Source organism: Phyllobates terribilis, unplaced genomic scaffold, assembly GCF_046119375.1.
Source record: "Phyllobates terribilis strain yellow unplaced genomic scaffold, ASM4611937v1 Scaffold_14__1_contigs__length_39327217, whole genome shotgun sequence".
Classification (NCBI taxonomy): Eukaryota; Metazoa; Chordata; class Amphibia; order Anura; family Dendrobatidae; genus Phyllobates; species Phyllobates terribilis.
The window spans coordinates 20468863-20494600 of NW_027362774.1; the positions used below are offsets into that span (position 1 = coordinate 20468863).

General features: G+C 52.7%; 1 protein-coding gene across 1 annotated transcript in view; it reads left to right on the forward strand.

The window, feature by feature from the left end:
- Window positions 1–17165: 17165 nt before the first annotated feature.
- The window catches only part of IRF8 (interferon regulatory factor 8), a 33965-nt gene continuing 25392 nt past the window's right edge, over window positions 17166–25738 (forward strand). The window contains exon 1 of the mRNA XM_073659741.1: window positions 17166–17266. The gene's annotated coding sequence lies outside the window, so the exon portion shown is untranslated. The remainder of the gene's footprint in view (window positions 17267–25738) is intronic.

Consider the following 25738-nt stretch of genomic DNA (forward strand, 5'->3'; position numbering starts at 1 on the left):
CAACGCCTGGGCGTGCTCCTGATGAGGCTGAGTATTGTGTGTGGCCTCCACGAGCCTGTATGACCTCCCTACAACGCCTGGGCATGCTCCTGATGAGGCTGAGTATTGTGTGTGGCCTCCACGTGCCTGTATGACCTCCCTACAACGCCTGGGCATGCTCCTGATGAGGCTGAGTATTGTGTGCGGCCTCCACGTGCCTGTATGACCTCCCTACAACGCCTGGGCGTGCTCCTGATGAGGCTGAGTATTGTGTGTGGCCTCCACGTGGCTGTATGACCTCCCTACAACGCCTGGGCGTGCTCCTGATGAGGCTGAGTATTGTGTGTGGCCTCCATGTGCCTGTATGACCTCCCTACAACGCCTGGGCGTGCTCCTGATGAGGCTGAGTATTGTGTGTGGCCTCCACGTGCCTGTATGACCTCCCTACAACGCCTGGGCATGCTCCTGATGAGGCTGAGTATTGTGTGTGGCCTCCACGTGCCTGTATGACCTCCCTACAACGCCTGGGCATGCTACTGATGAGGCTGAGTATTGTGTGTGGCCTCCACGTGCCTGTATGACCTCCCTACAACGCCTGGACATGCTCCTGATGAGGCTGAATATTGTGTGTGGCCTCCACGTGCCTGTATGACCTCCCTACAACGCCTGGGCATGCTCCTGATGAGGCAGAGTATTGTGTGTGGCCTCCACGTGCCTGTATGACCTCCCTACAACGCATGGGCATGCTCCTGATGAGGCCGAGTATTCTGTGTGGCCTCCACGTGCCTGTATGACCTCCCTACAACGCCTGGGCATGCTCCTGATGAGGCTCAGTATTGTGTGTGGCCTCCACGTGCCTGTATGACCTCCCTACAACGTCTGGACATGCTCCTGATGAGGCTGAGTATTGTGTGTGGCCTCCACGTGCCTGTATGACCTCCCTACAACGCCTGGGCATGCTCCTGATGAGGCTCAGTATTGTGTGTGGCCTCCACGTGCCTGTATGACCTCCCTACAACGCCTGGGCATGCTCCTGATGAGGCTCAGTATTGTGTGTGGCCTCCACGTGCCTGTATGACCTCCCTACAACGCCTGGGCATGCTCCTGATGAGGCTCAGTATTGTGTGTGGCCTCCACGTGCCTGTATGACCTCCCTATAACACCTGGGCATGCTCTTGATGAGGCTCAGTATTGTGTGTGGCCTCCACGTGCCTGTATAACCTCCCTACAACACCTGGGCATGCTCTTGATGAGGCTCAGTATTGTGTGTGGCCTCCACGTGCCTGTATGACCTCCCTACAACGCCTGGGCATGCTCCTGATGAGGCTGAGTATTGTGTGCGGCCTCCACGTGCCTGTATGACCTCCATACAACGCCTGGGCATGCTCCTGATGAGGCTAAGTATTGTGTGTGACCTCCACGTGCCTGTATGACCCCCCCCTACAACGCCTGGGCATGATCCTGATGAGGCTGAGTATTGTGTGCGGCCTCCACGTGCCTGTATGACCTCCATATGTAGCACCCTGAGGATTCGGCTGCTACAGGGGTATTGCACCTCAACCCAGAGGTGTGATATTCCACTCCCGGGTAAGGAAGGAGTGTGGAACTGAGCTCAGATAGACTGCATGCACTACACACATCCCATTCCAGAGGAGCAGGCCGACGGTACTCCCACTTAGAAATGTGCAGGTACAACCGAGCCTGTTCCTGGCTGGAGTGGGAGGGGGGTGGTACATCCCATGTAGTGTAGGGGCAGATAGGGGGAGCAGTCTGGGTAGTGATAGGAGCTCATTGGGTGCTGGTCACCTGAGCTCACACATAGAGGGATATATAAGGAGGGCACCAACTTAGATCAGGGTCAGACGCTGAGAACAAGTCAGTTGGAGAGGAGAGAGAAGGAAACAGCAGCCCTGGAGAGAGAGAGAGTGGAGCAGAGAAAGACCCAGAGGGGGAAGACTGAAGGGACCCAAGAACCCAAATTAGAGCACCGGGTGAGGAGTCAGCAAGAGGGTACCGGAACCCAAGCTGGTGGGGGCAAAGACATTCCCCAGCCAGAGACCGGAGACCGTGGGCAGTGTCTGTCACGGTCACCCACCACATTCACCCCGAAGGCACACCACATGAAGGGTCAGGGAACCCAGGGCCAAGGGTGTCCCAAAAGAAGGCCCGAGGGAGCTGGACCTAGGTGAATCACTGGTGGGGACGGCTGAAGAAAGGACAGAGGGAGAGCTCAGGGCCACGCTCCGGACTTGTTTGGGGGTTGGCTGGATCCAGGACCTGGTGGACGCAGCACGGCTCGGGTGGTCACTAGCAGCTGGAGTGACCGGAACATCAGCAGTAAGTAAACACCCTTAACTGCACAACCCGAGTCTGTCTTCATTGCCGGCTGCACCACACCACCACAACCCCCATCCTCTGCGCCTGTCCCCTCTGAGGCTATACCCCTCCCGTTGGGGGTTATCCCACCAAGCTGCACATCCACCATCAGCCTCAGCGGACCCTGCTGCAGCGGCGGCCACAGTGACCGCATCACAACGGGTGGCGTAGTCGACACAAAAGAACTTTAGTAACATCTGTAAAGCTGCCACATAACACTGAGCTTGACGCCCTGGGCACGGGACCGGGTCACAGCCGCTCGGAGACTACAACCCCCCCCATCTGATCCGGTGCCGGGTATTCCCCTCAAAAAGGAATATGTCCCAGGGGGCGCGTCAACTTTGGCGTAGTCGGCAGGATTACGTGCCCGCAACACCCGGGTACTGCGTGCCTGAAGAAAAGTGCAAGTTTACCTCAGAAAGAAGACTCCCGCCGGTTCCGGAGGGTCCACGCCATCGGACTCCATCACCAGTCGTTTCCCGCCGATTGTCCGCCATTTCCAACCTGTTCCCGCCATCTGCAGAGTTTCCCGCCACTGGGCGACGCTTCCCGCCAAAACCGCAGATTTCCCGCCTTGGAAGAGCAGCGGACGCCATTATGGGCGTGCCAAAGGAGGGCAGGAGGCCACCTCCCATCGTGGGCCAGGACAGAAAATGGCGCCAAAAGTGGAAACCGCCCCCACCAACAGAGACTGTGATGCTGGAGGTGTCTGTCAGCGTGAAAGAACTCCCCCTGGAGCTGACAGTCACCGAGTTGCCCCGGGACCGCCCTCTAAGTGGGAGGAGACGAAAGAGAAGAGAAAAGATGGGTGTCGCTTGGAGCAGTCTGGAGCGAGCGCACCCGGAGGCAGGAAGCCTGGAAAGGAGCAGCAGAAAAGCTCACCCGGAGATGGAAAGAGAGCAGAACAGCACCAGCCCGCTGGCCAGGAGCCTGCCGGAAGCCGGGCAGAGCAGCACCGGCCCGCTGGCCAGGAGCCTGCCGGAAGCCGAGCAGAGCAGCACCGACCCGATGGTCAGGAGCCTGCTAGAGTCCACAACCCCGCTAGGTCTAGCGGAGATCCTAGCGCAGCTCCCCCGAGACCGGGAGTGTGCACAAACTGCCCTGGAGGGCCTCGCAAGGAGGATGGCCCGGGTACAGCGCGAGATACTGGCGGAGTGGAGCCGGGAGATGACCCAGCAAGCAGAGACCAGTCAACGGAGCACGCTACCCTGGAAGAGGAAGCAGACCGCCTCTGAGGATGGCGCGGGAGGACCCAAGGCCGGAGACGGCGCCGAGGAGGGAGCCGAACGCATGGAGGCAGGTAAAGGGGACGCCTATACCCCAAGCCGTGACACCGCTTACCTGCCCCAGCTCCCCGTCGCAGAGCCCGAAAGTCCCCCTGCTGTGCCCGTAGCCGCCAGGTCACCGCCATGGACTAGGCCCCGACCGGAAGCCGCTGCAGCGACCCCTGTGACGTCACGCGCCCCGACCCGGAGCGTGACAAAGCAGGAAGTACCACCAGCCTGGTCGCAAGGCCTAGTACCCCCGGGAGCCGCATCACCAACAGCGCCCCCTACCTCCGCGGAGCCTCCGGCCTGGCCGCAAGGCCAGGTAGCCCAGGGCGCCGCCGTCCTAACGGTGCCCTTCACCTTCCAGGTGCCCCAGGCCTGGCCGCAAGGCCTGGGCAACCCGGGCGCCACCACCACCGCGCCCGCGCCCGCAATGCCTAGGGTGCCACACCTGGGGGAGGACCTCTTCGGCCAGCTCACATGGCCGGACGGGCGGCCCTTCATCTGGCCCGAAGGGTACCCTGAGCTGGAGCGGCAGCAAAGACTAGGGCCCTTGTGTGAGCCCCTAATCCCGGCTCCGAAGCCCGTGGCTCGGGTCTCGCCTCCTCTAGCAGAAGCCCAATTCGTGTGGGACCCCACGGGAGAAGATTTGATGGGGTTCACCGGAGAAACTCGGGCAGCCGCAGCTGAACGTACAGAGTGTTGCCGTCAACAGCTGGCAGAGTTTAAGAGAGAACGGGAGGAGAGGCGGGTCAGAGAACAACAGGCCCAAATCCAGAGCGCGGAGCAGAAGAGCCGGACTAGGAGGAACCCCCGTGCAGCGCATTGTCCCCGCACCATCGGGACAGTGATAAAGTTCAACCCGCAGCATGGGTGGGGCTTTATTCGGGACCGTAACAACCGCGGTGACGTTTTTGTGACCCGCAGAGACGTCGAGTCCCATCTGCCGGAGGGGCACAGAGGTCGTGACCTCTACATCGGAGATGAGGTCACCTTTACCCGGCACAAGTGTGCCAAGGGACCTTATGCCCTCCACGTACACCGCCTGACGGAGGAGGAGTTGCGGTGCGAGGAGGAGGAGCAAGAGGACCCGGACGGGTCTGAAGTAACAACCAGCTGTAAGCAAAGAGCAGGAGGAAGACGCCGTTGAGTGCGGCAGAGCAGGAGCTGTAAATAGTTACCCCATGGGGGTATAAAGAAACTGAAACTGTTGCTGCTAAAATAGTCCCCGTTGGGACCAGTGAACTGTTTACCCGTTAACCCCTTTTATCCTACAGGCTGAGGACTGTGAGCAGCCATTCCCTTCCCTCTACCTGGCCGAGGACTGAGAGCGGCCAACTTCCAACTTCCCCTGTATATAGTTGCGCTTCCTAAAGCGCCCCCTACCGGTTTTATAAGAAAACCAGATTTTTCTAAGAGACTGTCGCACTTTTCCCGGACACACGTTGCACAGTGTCCGGAGGAGGAACCAGAGACAAGAGACGACGAGAATGTTTATATGAAAAGTTTTTATATATATATAATGTTTATATGTTTTATATGTTCATATAAAAATTTTGTATGTTTTGGTGTTTTATGTCTTACAGCCCGAGGACGTGCTGTGATTTACCAGGGGGGAATGTAGCACCCTGAGGATTCGGCTGCTACAGGGGTATTGCACCTCAACCCAGAGGTGTGATATTCCACTCCCGGGTAAGGAAGGAGTGTGGAACTGAGCTCAGATAGACTGCATGCACTACATACATCCCATTCCAGAGGAGCAGGCCGACGGTACTCCCACTTAGAAATGTGCAGGTACAACCGAGCCTGTTCCTGGCTGGAGTGGGAGGGGGGTGGTGCATCCCATGTAGTGTAGGGGCAGATAGGGGGAGCAGTCTGGGTAGTGATAGGAGCTCATTGGGTGCTGGTCACCTGAGCTCACACATAGAGGGATATATAAGGAGGGCACCAACTTAGATCAGGGTCAGACGCTGAGAACAAGTCAGTTGGAGAGGAGAGAGAAGGAAACAGCAGCCCTGGAGAGAGAGAGAGGAGAAAGAAAGAGAAAGACCCAGAGGGGGAAGACTGAAGGGACCCAAGAACCCAAATTAGAACACCGGGTGAGGAGTCAGCAAGAGGGTACCGGAACCCAAGCTGGTGGGGGCAAAGACATTCCCCAGCCAGAGACCGGAGACCGTGGGCAGTGTCTGTCACGGTCACCCACCACATTCACCCCGAAGGCACACCACATGGAGGGTCAGGGAACCCAGGGCCAAGGGTGTCCCAAAAGAAGGCCCGAGGGAGCTGGACCTAGGTGAATCACTGGTGGGGACGGCTGAAGAAAGGACAGAGGGAGAGCTCAGGGCCACGCTCCGGACTTGTTTGGGGGTTGGCTGGATCCAGGACCTGGTGGACGCAGCACGGCTCGGGTGGTCACTAGCAGCTGGAGTGACCGGAACATCAGCAGTAAGTAAACACCCTTAACTGCACAACCCGAGTCTGTCTTCATTGCCGGCTGCACCACACCACCACAACCCCCATCCTCTGCGCCTGTCCCCTCTGAGGCTATACCCCTCCCGTTGGGGTTATCCCACCAAGCTGCACATCCACCATCAGCCTCAGCGGACCCTGCTGCAGCGGCGGCCACAGTGACCGCATCACAACGGGTGGCGTAGTCGACACAAAAGAACTTTAGTAACATCTGTAAAGCTGCCACATAACACTGAGCTTGACGCCCTGGGCACGGGACCGGGTCACAGCCGCTCGGAGACTACAACCCCCCCCATCTGATCCGGTGCCGGGTATTCCCCTCAAAAAGGAATATGTCCCAGGGGGCGCGTCACATACAACGCCTGGGCATGCTCCTGATGAGGCTGAGTATTGTGTGTGGCCTCCACGTGCCTGTATGACCTCCCTACAACGCCTGGGCATGCTCCTGATGAGGCTGAGTATTGTGTGCGGCCTCCACGTGCCTGTATGACCTCCATACAACGCCTGGGCATGCTCCTGATGAGGCTGAGTATTGTGTGTGGCCTTCACGTGCCTGTATGACCTCCCTACAACTACTGGGCATGCTCCTGATGAGGCTGAGTATTGTGTGTGGCCTCCACGTGCCTGTATGACCTCCCTACAACGCCTGGGCATGCTCCTGATGAGGCTGAGTATTGTGTGTGGCCTCCACGTGCCTGTATGACCTCCCTACAACTCCTGGGCATGCTCCTGATGAGGCTGAGTATTGTGTGTGGCCTCCACGTGCCTGTATGACCTCCCTACAACGCCTGGGCATGCTCCTGATGAGGCTGAGTATTGTGTGTGGCCTCCACGTACCGGTATGACCTCCCTACAACGCCTGGGCATGCTCCTGATGAGGCTGAGTATTGTGTGTGGCCTCCATGTGCCTGTATGACCTCCCTACAACGCCCGGGCATGCTCCTGATGAGGCTGAGTATTATGTGTGGCCTCCACGTGCCTGTATGACCTTCCTACAACGCCTGGGCATGCTCCTGATGAGGCTGAGTATTGGGTGTGGCCTCCACGTGCCTGTATGACCTCCCTACAATGCCTGGGCATGCTCCTGATGAGGCTGAGTATTGGGTGTGGCCTTCACGTGCCTGTTTGACCTCCCTACAACGCCTGGGCATGCTCCTGATGAGGCTGAGTATTGTGTGTGGCCTCCACGTGCCTGTATGACCTCCCTACAATGCCTGGGCATGCTCCTGATTAGGCTGAGTATTGTGTGTGGCCTCCACGTGCCTGTATGACCTCCCTACAACGCCTGGGCATGCTCCTGATGAGGCTGAGTATTGTGTGTGGCCTCCACGTGCCTCTATGACCTCCCTACAACGCCTGGGCATGCTCCTGATGAGGCTGAGTATTGTGTGTGGCCTCCACGTGCCTGTATGACCTCCCTACAACGCCTGGGCATGCTCCTGATGAGGCTGAGTATTGTGTGTGGCCTCCACGTGCCTGTATGACCTCCCTGCAACGTCTGGGCATGCTCCTGATGAGGCTGAGTATTGTGTGTGGCCTCCACGTGCCTGTATGACCTCCCTACAACGCCTGGGCATGCTCCTGATGAGGCTGAGTATTGTTTGTGGCCTCCACGTGCCTGTATGACCTCCCTACAACGCCTGGGTATGCTCTTGATGAGGCTGAGTATTGTGTGTGGCCTCCACGTGCCTGTATGACCTCCCTACAACGCCTGGGCATGCTCCTGATAAGGCTGAGTATTGTGTGTCGCCTCCACGTGCCAGTATGACCTCCCTACAACGCCTGGGCATGCTCCTGATGAGGCTGAGTATTGTGTGTTGCCTCCACGTGCCAGTATGACCTCCCTACAACGCCTGGGCATGCTCCTGATGAGGCTGAGTATTGTGTGTGGCCTCCACGTGCCTGTATGACCTCCCTACAACGCCTGGGCATGCTCCTGATGAGGCTGAGTATTGTGTGTGGCCTCCACGTGCCTGTATGACCTCCCTACAACTCCTGGGCATGCTCCTGATGAGGCTGAGTATTGTGTGTGGCCTCCACGTGCCTGTATGACCTCCCTACAACGCCTGGGCATGCTCCTGATGAGGCTGAGTTTTGTGTGTGGCCCCCATGTGCCTGTATGACCTCCCTACAACGCCTGGGCATGCTCCTGATGAGGCTGAGTATTGTGTGTGGCCTCCACGTGCCTGTATGACCTCCCTACAACGCCTGGGCATGCCCCTGATGAGGTTGCGGATGGTCTCCTGTGGGATCTCCTCCCAGACCTGGACTAAAGCATCCGCCAACTCCTGGACAGTCTGTGGTGCAATGTGACGTTGGTGGATGGAGCGAGACATGATGTCCCAGATGTGATCGGATTCAGGTCTGGGGAACGGGCGGCCAGTCCATAGCTTCAATGCCTTTGTGTCACCCTGGCCTGGATGCCACAAGTGTAATTAAAGCTGTGTCTGAGAGCAAGGGGGAGGTTCTCTAGTCAGGGGAACATTAGCATGCAATGCCTCCTGTCTCAGGCCAGTAGGGGGAGCTGGCTGCCCCTATAAAAGCTGTTACTGGGGGCAGGGTTAAACCGGAAGAGGAGTCCTTCCGCCAGCTAAAGATGGCCCTCACGGGGGATGAGATCCTGGCCTACCCTGATTATGGCCAGCCTTTTATTCTCCACACAGACGCCAGTAATGTGGGACTGGGAGCCGTACTGTCCCAAAACCAACAGGGCAGAGAACGGGTGATCGCATACGCCAGTCGGAAGCTGAGGCCCACCGAGAGGAACCCGGAGAATTACAGCTCCTTCAAGCTAGAATTCTTGGCGGTGGTGTGGGCCGTGACGGAACGCTTCAAGCATTACCTGGCCTCCGCAAAGTTCACCGTGTACACGGACAACAACCCGCTGACACACCTGGACAATGCAAGACTGGGTGCCCTGGAACAGCGGTGGATGGCCCGTCTCTCCAACTATGACTTCGTGATTAAGTACCGGGCAGGCAAAACCAATGCCAACGCGGACGCCCTATCAAGAATGCCTCACTTACCTGAAGGTGACGAAGACCCAGAAGAGCTGGAGGAGGTAGAACTCCCCGCGTTTCACCGGTATGGAGCCGCTCAATACTCTCACCGCGTGAAGGAGGAGGATCTAACAACTGTGATGATCAATCCCCTACCTCACCACAGCTGGGCCGAGACCCAAGATAGTGACCCTGCAGTCCGCCTGGTGAAAGATCTGCTGACCCGGGAAGACGCCCGCCTAGATCCAGATGCTCCAGAGGAAGCTAGACAGCTATGGAAGGAGAAGAGCAAGCTGTTCCTCTACGAAGGCAAGTTGTGCAGAAGGATTGTTAACCACCGGACGCACGAGCTGACCTGGCAAGTCGTGGTCCCAAGGCGGGATGCAGCTATGGTCCTGGGGGCTTACCATGACAGAGCGGGACACTTCGGTTGGAAGAAATTGGAGTTCCTGCTAAGTGGCATGAGAGGAGCTGTAGAAAAGTGGTGCAGAGACTGTGGCCCTTGTCACCTGAGGAGGAAGGACCGCACCAGCCAGAAGACACCCTTGAGGCCCATCGTCACCACGCAGCCTCTTGAGCTGGTAGCTCTGGACCACGTCAAATTGGCTCCAAGCCGGTCTGGATACATCTATGCCCTGACAATCGTGGACCACTATTCCCGTTTTCTAGTGGTGGTCCCGGTAAAGGACTTGACAGCCCAAACAGCGGCCAGAGCTTTCCAGCAATATTTCTGCCGTCCATACGGGTATCCGGAACAGGTCCTGACAGACCAGGATCCAGCGTTCGAGGCTGAAATCTTCCAGGAGTTCTGCAACCTCTATGGCTGTAAGAAGATTCGTACGACGCCTTACCACCCACAAACCAACGGGATGTGTGAGAAGATGAACAATATAGTCATTGATCTCCTGAAGACGTTGCCCCTGGAGGAACGCAGCCTGTGGCCAGAAAAACTGCCGGACCTGATAGACCTATACAACAATATCCCGGTGAATGCTACAAACTGCACCCCGGCTTACCTGATGCGAGCTAGACCAGGTAAGCTGCCCGTAGACCTGGAGATGGGAGTCCTAATACCTGAAGACACCTCCCCAGATGCGGACTGGGATACGGAAAGGCAACTGCAGTACAAGAAGGTACAGGAGAGTGTGGAGAAGAGCCTGGCCCAAGTGAGAGAGAGGCAAGAAAAACTCTTCAATCAACACGCCCCTGCTGGTCCCCTAGAACCTGGTGAGCAAGTCCTAAAGCGAAAAAGAAGGCTACATAAGTTGGACGACCAGTGGGAAAGGGAACCCTACACCGTACTGCAGTCTGACCATGACAACCCAAAGGTGTGCGTAATCACCAAGGACGGAGGAGAAACCACTAGTGTCGTCTCCAGAGACCACCTCAAAAGGTGCCCCGAGCAACTCCGTAGTGCAGAAGAGGATCAGAGTGACCTTGAACCCGCAGAGGACAAGGAAGAAATGATCAGCACCGTTCTCGGAGAGTTCCCTCAGTCCTGGACTCGCATAAATGATGCCATAGTGGTACCCGTCCTGCATTTCCTGCAACCGGCACAGCAACAACCAACACCAGAGCCTGAAGGTGAAGAGGAGCAAGCGGTTCCAGAGGCAGAAGAGCCTGTACCAGCAGCCCAGGAGAGTCAACCCTCTGCTGACAGTGAGCCTGCCATGCCTGCGGTAAGCCAAAGGACCCGCAGACAGCTGCCTGCCCTACCTGTACACCCAGATGGTAGCTGCACCCCTAACGCTAGTGGGGAAAGCCAAGTCAGTCCACCACCAGACAGTGGGTTAAGGAGGTCAACCAGGAGCACAAAGGGGCAGATACCCGCTCGCTGGAGAATATAGGGTGCACTAAGATTGTAAATGACCCTGTTGCCAAATGTTGAATTGTTTGCCAAGTTACATGCTTGTTTGGTAATTCTGTGTTTCAGTTTCTTGCAGTTACCGTAAGGATTCAAAGGTTATGGACTTTTTATAACCAGGACCTTGTATGGACTGCGTTCGGAGCCTAACCAAGGAATGAACTAAGACTGTGAAGGACTTGGGGTAGGACAGACCCCCACCTGGTTAAGGCTCCCCGTTGGGTTGGTGATATGGACACCCGGTCACAGGCCACACTGTGACTTTAAGAACTCAATTTGTGCGTCGTCTGTCTACTAATGTTTTATTGTTATGCATATTGTCTTTGTTTATTGTTTAGTCCCGGAGTACTAAATTTCACTAGGGGGGAATGTGTCACCCTGGCCTGGATGCCACAAGTGTAATTAAAGCTGTGTCTGAGAGCAAGGGGGAGGTTCTCTAGTCAGGGGAACATTAGCATGCAATGCCTCCTGTCTCAGGCCAGTAGGGGGAGCTGGCTGCCCCTATAAAAGCTGGTACTGGGGGCAGGGTTAGGGAGAACTGGATGGCCTGTCTCAGCACTGAGACGTGTCCCAGAGTGGAGCAGGGACAGAAAGTTGATTGCACCTAAGAGGAAGTGTGGCAGTAGGAGAGCCACCAGCCAGAGACGAGAGGCAAAGAGAGCCTGTCTTGGCAAATCAGAGACTGACCTTACCAGACTTTGGTGTCTGAGGCTGGAAGGATTCCACATCCCCCAGCAGAGAACCAGTCCGCAAGGGACTGTATATTCCTTGGCCTAAGAAGCCTGGAGGCCCTGCCACAACCGAAGGGACCAGTAAAGCCGTACAAGGCTGGGAGCAGAAAGGAACCCACGTCGCAGGCCATACAGGCGAGAATACACGGAAAGCTCGGAAACGTGGGCTGTTACCCTATCAGGAGGAGATAGCCAGAAGGAGCGCAGAAAGCACGGTAGGCCTACACCCTCACCCTGACCAGGGCCAATTTCCCCGTTGCTCTCAGACATCCAGGTCCCCTCCTAGCTGGGACTGTTTATGGGTCAGTTTACCTGTTTCAGTAAAGACCCTGGACTGCAACCTATTGTCTGTGTGCTCCTTCGCGTCTCCAGCACTACCGGCACTGGGACCCTCACTACCATCACTCCCACCATCCACTATACTGCCCTGGGGCCGCACTCTTCCCATGGGGAGTCACACTACCCTAGCTGCACACCTCATCAGCCCCAGCGGTCTGCATGCAGCGGCGGTTCCTAATAACCGCAAATCCACGGGTGGCGTAGTCGGACATAAACATCAGCACATAACGGACTACCACTGGCCTGACCACCCTGAGCCACGGAACCGGGTTGCCACTACTACTCCCATCGTTCCCCTACTGCCCGGATCCGAGTGCCCCACGGCCCAGGGGGCGAGTCGCCTTCATCTTGCAGGAACTGCTGACACACTCCAGCCACATGAGGTCTGGCATTGTCCTGCATTAGGAGGAACCCCGGGCCAACCGCACCAGCATATGGTCTCACATGGGGTCTGAGGATCTCATCTCGGTACCTAATGGCAGTCAGGCTACCTCTGGCGAGCACATGGAGGGCTCTGCGGCCCTCCAAAGAAATGCCACCCCACACCATTACTGACCCACTGCCAAACCGGTCATGCTGAAGGATGTTGCAGGCAGCAGATCGCTCTCCACGGCGTCTCCAGACTCTATCACATCTGTCACATGTGCTCAGTGTGAACCTGCTTTCATCTGTGAAGAGCACAGGGCGCCAGTGGCGACTTTGCCAATCCTGGTGTTCTGTGGCAAATGCCAAGCGTCCTGCACGGTGTTGGGCTGTGAGCACAACCCCCATCTGTGGACGTCGGTCCCTTATACCACCCTCATGGAGTCGGTTTCTAACCGTTTGTGCAGACACATGCACATTTGTGGCCTGCTGGAGGTCATTTTGCAGGGCTCTGGCAGTGTTCCTCCTTGCACAAAGGTGGAGGTAGCGGTCCTGCTGCTGGGTAGTTGCCCTCTTACGGCCCCCTCCACGTCTCCTGGTGCACTGGCCTGTCTCCTGGTAGCGCCTCCAGCCTCTAGACACTACGCTGACAGACACAGCAAACCTTCTTGCCACAGCTCGCATTGATGTGCCATCCTGGATGAGCTGCACTACCTGAGCAACTTCTGTGGGTTGTAGAGTCCGTCTCATGCTACCTCGAGTGTGAAAGCAAAACCAACATTCAAAAGTGACCAAAACATCAGCCAGAAAGCATTGGTACTGAGATGTGGTCTGTGGTCCCCACCTGCAGAACCACTCCTTTATTGAGGGGGTCCTGATAATTGCCAATAATTTCCATCTATTGTCTATTCCATTTGCACAACAGCATGTGAAATTGATTGTCAATCAGTGTTGCTTCCTAAGTGGACAGTTTGATTTCACAGAAGTTTGATTTACTTGGAGTTATATTCTGTTGTTTAAGTCTTCCCTTTATTTTTTGAGCAGTGTATATATATATACAGTGCCTACAAGTAGTATTCAACCCCCTGCAGATTTAGCTGGTTGACACATGCGGAAGTAACTTGGCATTGTGACATTTGTACTGTAGATCAGCCTGGAAGTGGGAAATGCACTGCAGCAAATTTTTTTATTTTTTTTAAAACGTTAAAAGTTAATTCAGAGTGTCATTTATTATTCAACCCCTCAAACCACAAGAATTCTGTTTGGTCCCCCTAAAGTATTAAGAAGTAGTTCAGGCACCAAGAATAATGAGCTTCACATGTGTGGATTAAAGATCTCTTTTGCCAGCCTTTTCTGACTATTTAAGACCCTCCCCAAACTTGTGAACAGCACTCAGACATGGTCAACATGGGAAAGACAAAGGAGCATTCCAAGGCCATCAGAGACAAGATCGTGGAGGGTCACAAGGCTGGCAAGGGGTACAAAACCCTTTCCAAGGAGTTGGGCCTACCTGTCTCCACTGTTGGGAGCATCATCCGTAAGTGGAAGGCTTATGGAACTACTGTTAGCCTTCCACGGCCTGGACAGCCTTTGAAAGTGTCCTCCCGTGCCGAGGCCAGGCTTGTCCGAAGAGTCAAGGCTAACCCAAGGACAACAAGGAAGGAGCTCCGGGAAGATCTCATGGCAGTGGGGACATTGGTTTCAGTCAATACCATAAGTAACGTACTCCACCGCAATGGTCTCCGTTCCAGACGAGCCCGTAAGGTACCTTTACTTTCAAAGCGTCATGTCAAGGCTCGTCTACAGTTTGCTCATGATCACTTGGAGGACTCTGAGACAGACTGGTTCAAGGTTCTATGGTCTGATGAGACCAAGATCGAGATCTTTGGTGCCAACCACACACGTGACGTTTGGAGACTGGATGGCACTGCATACGACCCCAAGAATACCATCCCTACAGTCAAGCATGGTGGTGGCAGCATCATGCTGTGGGGCTGTTTCTCAGCCAAAGGGCCTGGCCATCTGGTCCGCATCCATGGGAAGATGGATAGCACGGCCTACCTGGAGATTTTGGCCAAGAACCTCCGCTCCTCCATCAAGGATCTTAAGATGGGTCGTAATTTCATCTTCCAACAAGACAACGACCCAAAGCACACAGCCAAGAAAACCAAGGCCTGGTTCAAGAGGGAAAAAGTCAAGGTGTTGGAGTGGCCTAGTCAGTCTCCTGACCTTAACCCAATTGAAAACTTGTGGAAGGAGCTCAAGAATAAAGTCCACATGAGACACCCAAAGAACCTAGATAACTTGGAGAAGATCTGCATGGAGGAGTGGGCCAAGATAACTCCACAGACCTGTGCCGGCCTGATCAGGTCTTATAAAAGACGATTATTAGCTGTAATTGCAAACAAGGGTTATTCCACAAAATATTAAACATAGGGGTTGTATAATAATTGACCCACACTTTTATGTTTAAAATTTAATAAAATTCAACTGAGCAACATAACTTTTTGGTTTGTAAGATTTATGCTTCTGTTCATAAAACCTACTCTCGTTTGCAGTTTGAAGGCTCTAACTTATTTGCATCTTATCAAACCAGCTAAATCTGCAGGGGGTTGAATACTACTTGTAGGCACTGTATATGTACAAGCACAATGTCAAGGGTGAAAGTGACCAATGACCGTACAGTAACCTGTGGCACAATCAGAACACGGTAATACAACAGGACGTCTACACAATGTTATATACACATTATCATCTATAATTACAATCAGATGAGTGATATCAGTAGTGTGCAGGTCCAGCAGTCTAGCACCTCCAGAGCAGCAGTCACAGCATGCAGCACATGCCAGAGTGAAAACCTCCTTCAGGAGCGGATGTCTGTGCAGACACTGAACCTGCAGGAGATGATGAAGGAGATTCCAGCACATTCCCCTGATGTCTGTGCAGACACTGAACCTGCAGGTGATGATGGAGGAGATTCCAGTACATCTCCCTGATGTCTGTGCAGACACTGAACCTGCAGGAGATGATGGAGGAGATTCCAGCACATCCCCCTGATGTCTGTGCAGACACTGAACCTGCAGGAGATGATGGAGGAGATTCCAGCACATTCCCCTGATGTCTGTGCAGATACTGAACCTGCAGCAGATGATGGAGGAGATTCCAGCACATCCCCCTGATGTCTGTGCAGACACTGAACCTGCAGGAGATGATGGAGGAGATTCCAGCACATTCCCCTGATGTCTGTGCAGACACTGAACCTGCAGGAGATGATGGAGGAGATTCCAGCACATTCCCCTGATGTCTGTGCAGATACTGAACCTGCAGGTGATGATGGAGGAGATTCCAACACATTCCCCTGATGTCTGAGCAGACACTGAACCTGCAGGAGATGATGGAGGAGATTCCAGCACATCCCCCTGATGTCTATGCAGACACTGAACCTGCAGGAGATGATGGAGGAGATTCCAGCACATCCCCCTGATGTCTGAGCAGACACTGAACCTGCAGGAGATGATGGAGGAGATTCCAGCACATCCCTCTGATGTCTATGCAGACACTGAACCTGCAGGAGATGATGGAGATTCCAGCACATCCCCCTGATGTCTGTGCAGACACTGAACCTGCAGGAGATGATGGAGGAGATTCCAGCACATCCCCCTGATGTCTGAGCAGACACTGAACCTGCAGCAGATGATGGAGGAGATTCCAGCACATCTCCCTGATGTCTGTGCAGACACTGAACCTGCAGATGATGGAGGAGATTCCAGCACATCTCCCTGATGTCTGTGCAGACACTGAACCTGCAGGAGATGATGGAGGAGATTCCAGCACATCCCCCTGATGTCTGTGCAGACACTGAACCTGCAGGAGATGATGGAGGAGATTCCAGCGCATCCCCTGATGTCTGTGCAGACACTGAACCTGCAGGAGATGATGGAGGAGATTCCAGCGCATCCCCTGATGTCTGTGCAGACACTGAACCTGCAGGGGATGATGGAGGAGATTCCAGCACATCCCCCTGATGTCTGAGCAGACACTGAACCTGCAGCAGATGATGGAGGAGATTCCAGCGCATCCCCTGATGTCTGTGCAGATACTGAACCTGCAGGAGATGATGGAGGAGATTCCAGCGCATCCCCTGATGTCTGTGCAGACACTGAACCTGCAGGAGATGATGGAGGAGATTCCAGCACATCCCCCTGATGTCTGAGCAGACACTGAACCTGCAGCAGATGATGGAGGAGATTCCAGCGCATCCCCTGATGTCTGTGCAGATACTGAACCTGCAGGAGATGATGGAGGAGATTCCAGCGCATCCCCTGATGTCTGTGCAGACACTGAACCTGCAGGAGATGATGGAGGAGATTCCAGCGCATCCCCTGATGTCTGTGCAGACACTGAACCTGCAGGAGATGATGGAGGAGATTCCAGCACATCCCCCTGATGTCTGAGCAGACACTGAACCTGCAGGAGATGATGGAGGAGATTCCAGCACATCCCCCTGATGTCTGTGCAGACACTGAACCTGCAGGAGATGATGGCTGATCTGCTTAGCTATGAGATAACCTCCCTTGCCCTCCACACTCTATGTCAGCGCCATCCTCCTCTGCTTTCCCAGCAGCGCCCCCTGCTCCGGCTCCGGCCGCGGTGATTTCTGGGGCGGATCCGCTCTGCAGTTTCTCGGAAAAGCCTCCGCTTAAAAGAAGCTCAGAGCAGCCTGGCCCCGCCTACCTCCAGCCGCGCCCTCTGATTGGCTGAGGGGCGGGGCTGTAACATTAGTGTACTGAGCGCTGTCAGTGATCGGCAGTCAGTGCACGAGGACAGCGGCGGCGGCGGCGGCCAATCACCGGCAGCAGCGGCGACAACGACAGCAAGGTGACAAAGTACTGTGTGCAGTGTGTGTACAGGTGTATATACTGTGTGCAGTGTGTGTACAGGTGTATATACTGTGTGCAGTGTGTGTACAGGTGTATATACTGTGTGCAGTGTGTGTACAGGTGTATATACTGTGTGCAGTGTGTGTACAGGTGTATATACTGTGTGCAGTGTGTGTACAGGTGTATATACTGTGTGCAGTGTGTGTACAGGTGTATATACTGTGTGCAGTGTGTGTACAGGTGTATATACTGTGTGCAGTGTGTGTACAGGTGTATATACTGTGTGCAGTGTGTGTACAGGTGTATATACTGTGTATACTGTGCTGCTACTATATAAAGTATATATGCAGGCAGAGGAGACTGTATATACTGTGTGTGCTGTGCTACTATTGTGTGTGTGTATATATATATACAGGCAGGCAGGGGGAGAAGAGACGGTGTGTGATGCCATGCACTAATACATGTGTATATATTGTATACACGTTACTATTATATACAGGCTGTGGTAAGATATTATATATAATGCCAGATATGAGATGTACAGGTTATAACTGTTCTCAGGCAGCGGCAGGACACTGTACACACTGAGGAAGGAGGAACATACACCGTATATCTAGTGTTACTATACCAGTATATGACATATATACATTATATACAGGCAGGGTCAGAGGATGATATCAGACTAACAGCACAAACTAATATAATATACAGTGAAAAGATAGGATGTATAATGGTAACATCTATTATCTATTCTCTATCATCTATCTCTTTATCTATTCTCTATCATCTATCTATTATCTATCTATTATCTATCATCTATCTATTATCTATCTATTATCTATTTATCTATTATCTATCATTTATCTATTATCTATCTATTATCTATCATTTATCTGTTATTTATCTATCTCTTTATCTATTCTCTATCTCTTTATCTATTCTCTATCTCTTTATTCTCTATCTCTTTATCTATTCTCTATCTCTTTATCTATTCTCTATCATCTATCTCTTTATCTATTCTCTATCATCTATCTCTTTATCTATTCTCTATCATCTATCTCTTTATCTATTCTCTATCATCTATCTCTTTATCTATTCTCTATCATCTATCTCTTTATCTATTCTCTATAATCTATCTCTTTATCTATTCTCTATCATCTATCTCTTTATCTATTCTCTATCATCTATTTATCTATTCTCTATAATCTATCTCTTTATCTATTCTCTATCATCTATCTCTTTATCTATCATTTATCTATCATCTATCTCTTTATCTATTCTCTATAATCTATCTCTTTATCTATTCTCTATCATCTATCTCTTTATCTATCATTTATCTATTATCTATCTCTTTATCTATTCTCTATCATCCATTATTTATCTCTTATCTGTCTCTGTATTGTATCTGCTCTTATCGTTATATACAGGGTATGATACATATTGACAGATATTATTCTCATGGTTGCCGCTGTCTGTGTATTACAGAGCTCGTTCCCGTTATCATGATATATTTGCTCTGATTACCGGGCTGCGGGCGGCGGGGGAGGAGGTTGTAATCGGCCCCGGTGCTGGAGGATCCTGATCATCCCTCAGGCAGTATAATAGGCACCTGGTAGTTGGGGCCCCGTTTGCTCTGTGGCCCCGGAGCTTCAGCTTTTGTTGCTGCAGTTGTTGAGTTTTTGTTCTCATCATTTCTCAGGTTTCTCAGTGTTTCCTACCTGGGTTATATTTTTGGCTCTGAGGTGGACGACTTGATGCTCACAGGGGGTCTTCAGACCGTGCACTCACAGAGGGCGACACTACCTGCACTCACGGGGGGCTTCAGTCTGTGCACTCACTGGGGGCTTCAGTCTGTGCACTCACGGGGGGCTTCAGTCTGTGCACTCACAGGGGGTCTTCAGACCGTGCTCTCACAGGGGTTTCAGACCGTGCACTCACAGGGGGTCTTCAGACCGTGCACTCACAGGGGGTCTTCAGACCATGCTCTCACAGGGGGTCTTCAGACCGTGCTCTCACAGGGGGTCTTCAGACTGTGCACTCACAGGGGGCTTCAGACTGTGCACTCACAGGGGGCGACACTACCTGCACTCACAGGGGGTCTTCAGACCGTGCTCTCACAGGGGGTCTTCAGTCTGTGCACTCACAGGGGGCTTCAGTCTGTGCACTCACAGGGGGCTTCAGTCTGGGCACTCACAGGGGGTCTTCAGTCTGGGCACTCACAGGGGGTCTTCAGACCGTGCACTCATAGAGGGTCTTCAGACCGTGCTCTCACAGGGGTTTCATACCATGCACTCACAGGGGGTCTTCAGTCTGGGCACTCACAGGGGGTCTTCAGACTGTGCTCTCACAGGTGGTCTTCAGACTGTGCTCTCACAGGGGGTCTTCAGACCGTGCTCTCACAGGGGGTCTTCAGACCGTGCTCTCACAGGGGGTCTTCAGACTGTGCACTCACAGGGGGCTTCAGACTGTGCACTCACAGGGGGTCTTCAGACCGTGCTCTCACAGGGGGTCTTCAGTCTGTGCACTCACAGGGGGTCTTCAGTCTGTGCACTCACAGGGGGTCTTCAGTCTGTGCACTCACAGGGGGTCTTCAGTCTGTGCACTCACAGGGGGCTTCAGTCTGTGCACTCACAGGGGGTCTTCAGACCGTGCACTCACAGAGGGTCTTCAGACCGTGCTCTCACAGGGGTTTCATACCATGCACTCACAGGGGGTCTTCAGTCTGGGCACTCACAGGGGGTCTTCAGTCTGGGCACTCACAGGGGGTCTTCAGACCGTGCACTCACAGGGGGTCTTCAGACCATGCACTCACAGGGGGTCTTCAGACCGTGCACTCACAGGGGGTCTTCAGACCGTGCTCTCACAGGGGGTCTTCAGACCGTGCTCTCACAGGGGGTCTTCAGACCGTGCACTCACAGGGGGTCTTCAGACTGTGCACTCACAGGGGGTCTTCAGACTGTGCACTCACAGGGGGTCTTCAGACTGTGCACTCACAGGGGGCGACACTACCTGCACTCACAGGGGGTCTTCAGTCTGTGCACTCACAGGGGGCTTCAGTCTGTGCACTCACAGGGGGTCTTCAGACCGTGCACTCACAGGGGGTCTTCAGACCGTGCACTCACAGGGGGTCTTCAGTCCGTGCACTCACAGGGGGTCTTCAGTCCGTGCACTCACAGGGGGTCTTCAGTCCGTGCACTCACAGGGGGTCTTCAGTCCGTGCACTCACAGGGGGTCTTCAGTCCGTGCACTCACAGGGGGCGACACTACCTGCACTATACATAGCTGCACAGGAAGCTGCAGGTGGTTTTTAGTTTAACTCTATTTCCTCAGCTAATGAGGGCGGGGGTGGGGGGGTGCGATGTCAGCGGTAACATCCGTGGTCCCCTAGGATCATCTTGGCCCTTTTATTTTGTATTAACTCTTTCCTTGCTGCTCCTAAGCTCAGCAATGTGTAGCAGGTCCAGTGGGTTGGGACGGTGTCTCTGTGGCTCAGTAGGTGACCTGTGTACTGGTTTTATACTGGTCTTGTATCTGCTGATATCGGTAATTAGGCTGGGACCGGACTATGACTTCAGCCGGACCGACCCACCAGGCGAGGCATTTAATAAAGTCCGAGAGCCGCTGAGCCGAGCTCTGCCCCGAGCCGAGCACCCGCCATGTATCACTGCCTTGAGCCGAGCACCCGCCATGTATCACTGCCCCGAGCCGAGCACCCGCCATGTATCACTGCCCCGAGCCGAGCGCCCGCCATGTATCACTGCCCCGAGCCGAGCGCCCGCCATTTATCACTGCCCCGAGCCGAGCGCCCGCCATGTATCCCTGCCCCGAGCCGAGCACCCGCCATGTATCCCTGCCCCGAGCCGAGCACCCGCCATGTATCACTGCCCCGAGCCGAGCGCCCGCCATTTATCACTGCCCCGAGCCGAGCGCCCGCCATGTATCCCTGCCCCGAGCCGAGCACCCGCCATGTATCACTGCCCCGAGCCGAGCACCCGCCATGTATCACTGCCCCGAGCCGAGCACCCGCCATGTATCACTGCCCCGAGCCGAGCACCCGCCATGTATCACTGCCCCGAGCCAAGCACCCGTCATGTATCCCTGCCCCGAGCCGAGCACCCGCCATGTATCCCTGCCCCGAGCCGAGCACCCGCCATGTATCCCTGCCCCGAGCCGAGCACCCGCCATGTATCCCTGCCCCGAGCCGAGCACCCGCCATGTATCCCTGCCCCGAGCCGAGCACCCGCCATGTATCACTGCCCCGAGCCGAGCACCCGCCATGTATCACTGCCCCGAGCCGAGCACCCGCCATGTATCCCTGCCCCGAGCCGAGCACCCGCCATGTATCCCTGCCCCGAGCCGAGCACCCGCCATGTATCCCTGCCCCGAGCCGAGCACCCGCCATGTATCCCTGCCCCGAGCCGAGCACCCGCCATGTATCACTGCCCCGAGCCGAGCACCCGCCATGTATCCCTGCCCCGAGCCGAGCACCCGCCATGTATCCCTGCCCCGAGCCGAGCACCCGCCATGTATCCCTGCCCCGAGCCGAGCACCCGCCATGTATCCCTGCCCCGAGCCGAGCACCCGCCATGTATCACTGCCCTGTGTCCTGCATCATCTGGCCCCTAATAACGCTCAGGATAGATGACATTATCTGCGGGGTGATAACATGCACTATGTTTTATGCCTCCTTTTATAAATGTATTTATGTGCACGCTGACCAGTCTGCTGGTTGATGTTGAAAACGGTCATCAAGCATGTAGACAGAAGATTGCTGAGCTCCTGAGTCTGATGTTATACACATGTGGTCACAATTGTTGGTTCCCCTCGTTTAATGAAAGAAACACCCACAATGGTCACAGAAATAACCTGAATCTGACAAAAGTAATAATAAATTAATAATCTATGAAAATGAACAAATGAACGTCAGACATTGCTTTTCTGCTTCCACAGAATTTTTAAAAAATTAACCTTATGAAGTAGCCCTGGACAGAAATGATGGTTCTTCTTAACTTAATATTTTCTTGAACAACCTTTTGAGGCGATCACTGCAATCAAACGATTCCTGTAACTGTCAATGAGACTTCTGCGCCTCTCAACAGGTATTTTGTCCGACTCCTCATGAGCAAACTGCTCCAGTTGTCTCGTGTTTGAAGGTTGCCTTTTCCAGATGCCATGTTTCAGCTCTTTCCAAAGATGCTCCATAGGATTTAGGTCAGGGCTCATAGAAGCCACTTCAGAATAGTCCAATGTTTTCCTCTTAGCCATTCTTGGGTGTTTTTAGCTGTGTGTTTTGGGTCATTATCCTGTTGCAAGACCCATGACCTGTGACTGAGACCAAATTGTCTGACACTGGGCAGCACATTTCTCTCCAGAATCCCTTGATAGTCTTGAGATTTCATTGTACCCTGCACAGATTCAAGACACCCTGTGCCAGATGCAGCAAAGCAGCCCCAGAACATAACAGAGCCTCCACCATGTTTCACAGTAGGGACAGTGTTCTTTTCTTGATATGCTTCATTTTTCCATCTGTGAACATAGAGCTGATGTGCCTTGCCAAAAAACTTCCATTTTTGTCTCATCTGTCCATAGGACATTCTCAGAGAAGCTTTGTGGCTTGTCAACATGTAGTTTGGCAAATTCCAGTCTGGCTTTTTTATGATTTTTTTTCAACAATGGTGTTCTCCTTGGTTGTCTCCCATGAAGTCCACTTTGGATCAAACAACGACGGATGGTGCGATCTGACACTGATGTTCCTTGAGCTTGAAGTTCACCTTTAATCTCTTTAGAAGTTATCCTGGGCTCTTTTGTTACCATTCGTATTATCCGTCTCTTTGATTTGTCATTAATTTTCCTCCTGCGGCCACGTCCAAGGAGGTTGGCTACAGTCCCATGGATCTTAAATTTCTGAATAATATGTGCAACTGTAGTCACAGGAACATCAAGCTGCTTGGAGATGGTCTTATAACCTTTACCTTTAACATGCTCGTCTATAATTTTCTTTCTAATCTCCTGAGACAACTCTTTCCTTTGCTTCCTCTGGTCCATGTTGAGTGTGGTACACACCATGTCACCAAACAACACAGTGAGTATCTGTAGCCCTATATACAGGCACAGTGAGTATCTGTAGCCCTATATACAGGCACAGTGAGTATCTGTAGCCCTATATACAGGCACAGTGAGTATGTGTAGCCCTATATACAGGCACAGTGAGTATGTGTAGCCCTATATACAGGCACAGTGAGTATCTGTAGCCCTATATACAGGCACAGTGAGTATGTGTAGCCCTATATACAGGCACAGTGAGTATCTGTAGCTCTATATACAGCACAGTGAGTATCTGTAGCTCTATATACAGCACAGTGAGTATCTGTAGCTCTATATACAGGCACAGTGAGTATGTGTAGCCCTATATACAGGCACACTGAGTATCTGTAGCCCTATATACAGCACAGTGAGTATCTGTAGCCCTATATACAGGCACAGTGAGTATCTGTAGCTCTATATACAGGCACAGTGAGTATCTGTAGTCCTATGTACAGGCACAGTGAGTATCTGTAGCCCTATATACAGGCACAGTGAGTATCTGTAGCCCTATATACAGGCACAGTGAGTATCTGTAGCCCTATATACAGGCACAGTGAGTATGTGTAGCCCTATATACAGGCACAGTGAGTATCTGTAGCCCTATATACAGCACAGTGAGTATCTGTAGCCCTATATACAGCACAGTGAGTATCTGTAGCCCTATATACAGGCACAGTGAGTATCTGTAGCTCTATATACAGCACAGTGAGTATCTGTAGCTCTATATACAGGCACAGTGAGTATCTGTAGCCCTATATACAGCACAGTGAGTATCTGTAGCCCTATATACAGGCACAGTGAGTATCTGTAGCCCTATATACAGGCACAGTGAGTATCTGTAGCTCTATATACAGGCACAGTGAGTATCTGTAGCTCTATATACAGGCACAGTGAGTATCTGTAGCCCTATATACAGCACAGTGAGTATCTGTAGCTCTATATACAGCACAGTGAGTATCTGTAGCTCTATATACAGCACAGTGAGTATCTGTAGCTCTATATACAGCACAGTGAGTATCTGTAGCTCTATATACAGCACAGTGAGTATCTGTAGCTCTATATACAGCACAGTGAGTATCTGTAGCTCTATATACAGCACAGTGAGTATCTGTAGTCCTATATACAGCACAGTGAGTATCTGTAGCTCTATATACAGGCACAGTGAGTATCTGTAGCTCTATATACAGGCACAGTGAGTATGTGTAGCCCTATATACAGGCACAGTGAGTATGTGTAGCCCTATATACAGCACAGTGAGTATCTGTAGCCCTATATACAGGCACAGTGAGTATCTGTAGCTCTATATACAGCACAGTGAGTATCTGTAGCTCTATATACAGGCACAGTGAGTATCTGTAGCTCTATATACAGGCACAGTGAGTATGTGTAGCCCTATATACAGGCACAGTGAGTATGTGTAGCCCTATATACAGCACAGTGAGTATCTGTAGCCCTATATACAGGCACAGTGAGTATCTGTAGCTCTATATACAGCACAGTGAGTATCTGTAGCTCTATATACAGCACAGTGAGTATCTGTAGCTCTATATACAGGCACAGTGAGTATCTGTAGCTCTATATACAGGCACAGTGAGTATCTGTAGCCCTATATACAGCACAGTGAGTATCTGTAGTCCTATATACAGCACAGTGAGTATCTGTAGCCCTATATACAGGCACAGTGAGTATCTGTAGCCCTATATACAGGCACAGTGAGTATCTGTAGCTCTATATACAGGCACAGTGAGTATCTGTAGCCCTATATACAGGCACAGTGAGTATCTGTAGCTCTATATACAGGCACAGTGAGTATCTGTAGCCCTATATACAGGCACAGTGAGTATCTGTAGCTCTATATACAGGCACAGTGAGTATCTGTAGCTCTATATACAGGCACAGTGAGTATCTGTAGCTCTATATATAGCACAGTGAGTATCTGTAGTCCTATATACAGCACAGTGAGTATCTGTAGCTCTATATACAGCACAGTGAGTATCTGTAGCTCTATATACAGCACAGTGAGTATCTGTAGCCCTATATACAGCACAGTGAGTATCTGTAGCCCTATATACAGCACAGTGAGTATCTGTAGCTCTATATACAGGCACAGTGAGTATCTGTAGCCCTATATACAGGCACAGTGAGTATCTGTAGCTCTATATACAGGCACAGTGAGTATCTGTAGCCCTATATACAGCACAGTGAGTATCTGTAGCCCTATATACAGGCACAGTGAGTATCTGTAGCTCTATATACAGCACAGTGAGTATCTGTAGCTCTATATACAGGCACAGTGAGTATCTGTAGCTCTATATACAGCACAGTGAGTATCTGTAGCTCTATATACAGGCACAGTGAGTATCTGTAGCCCTATATACAGCACAGT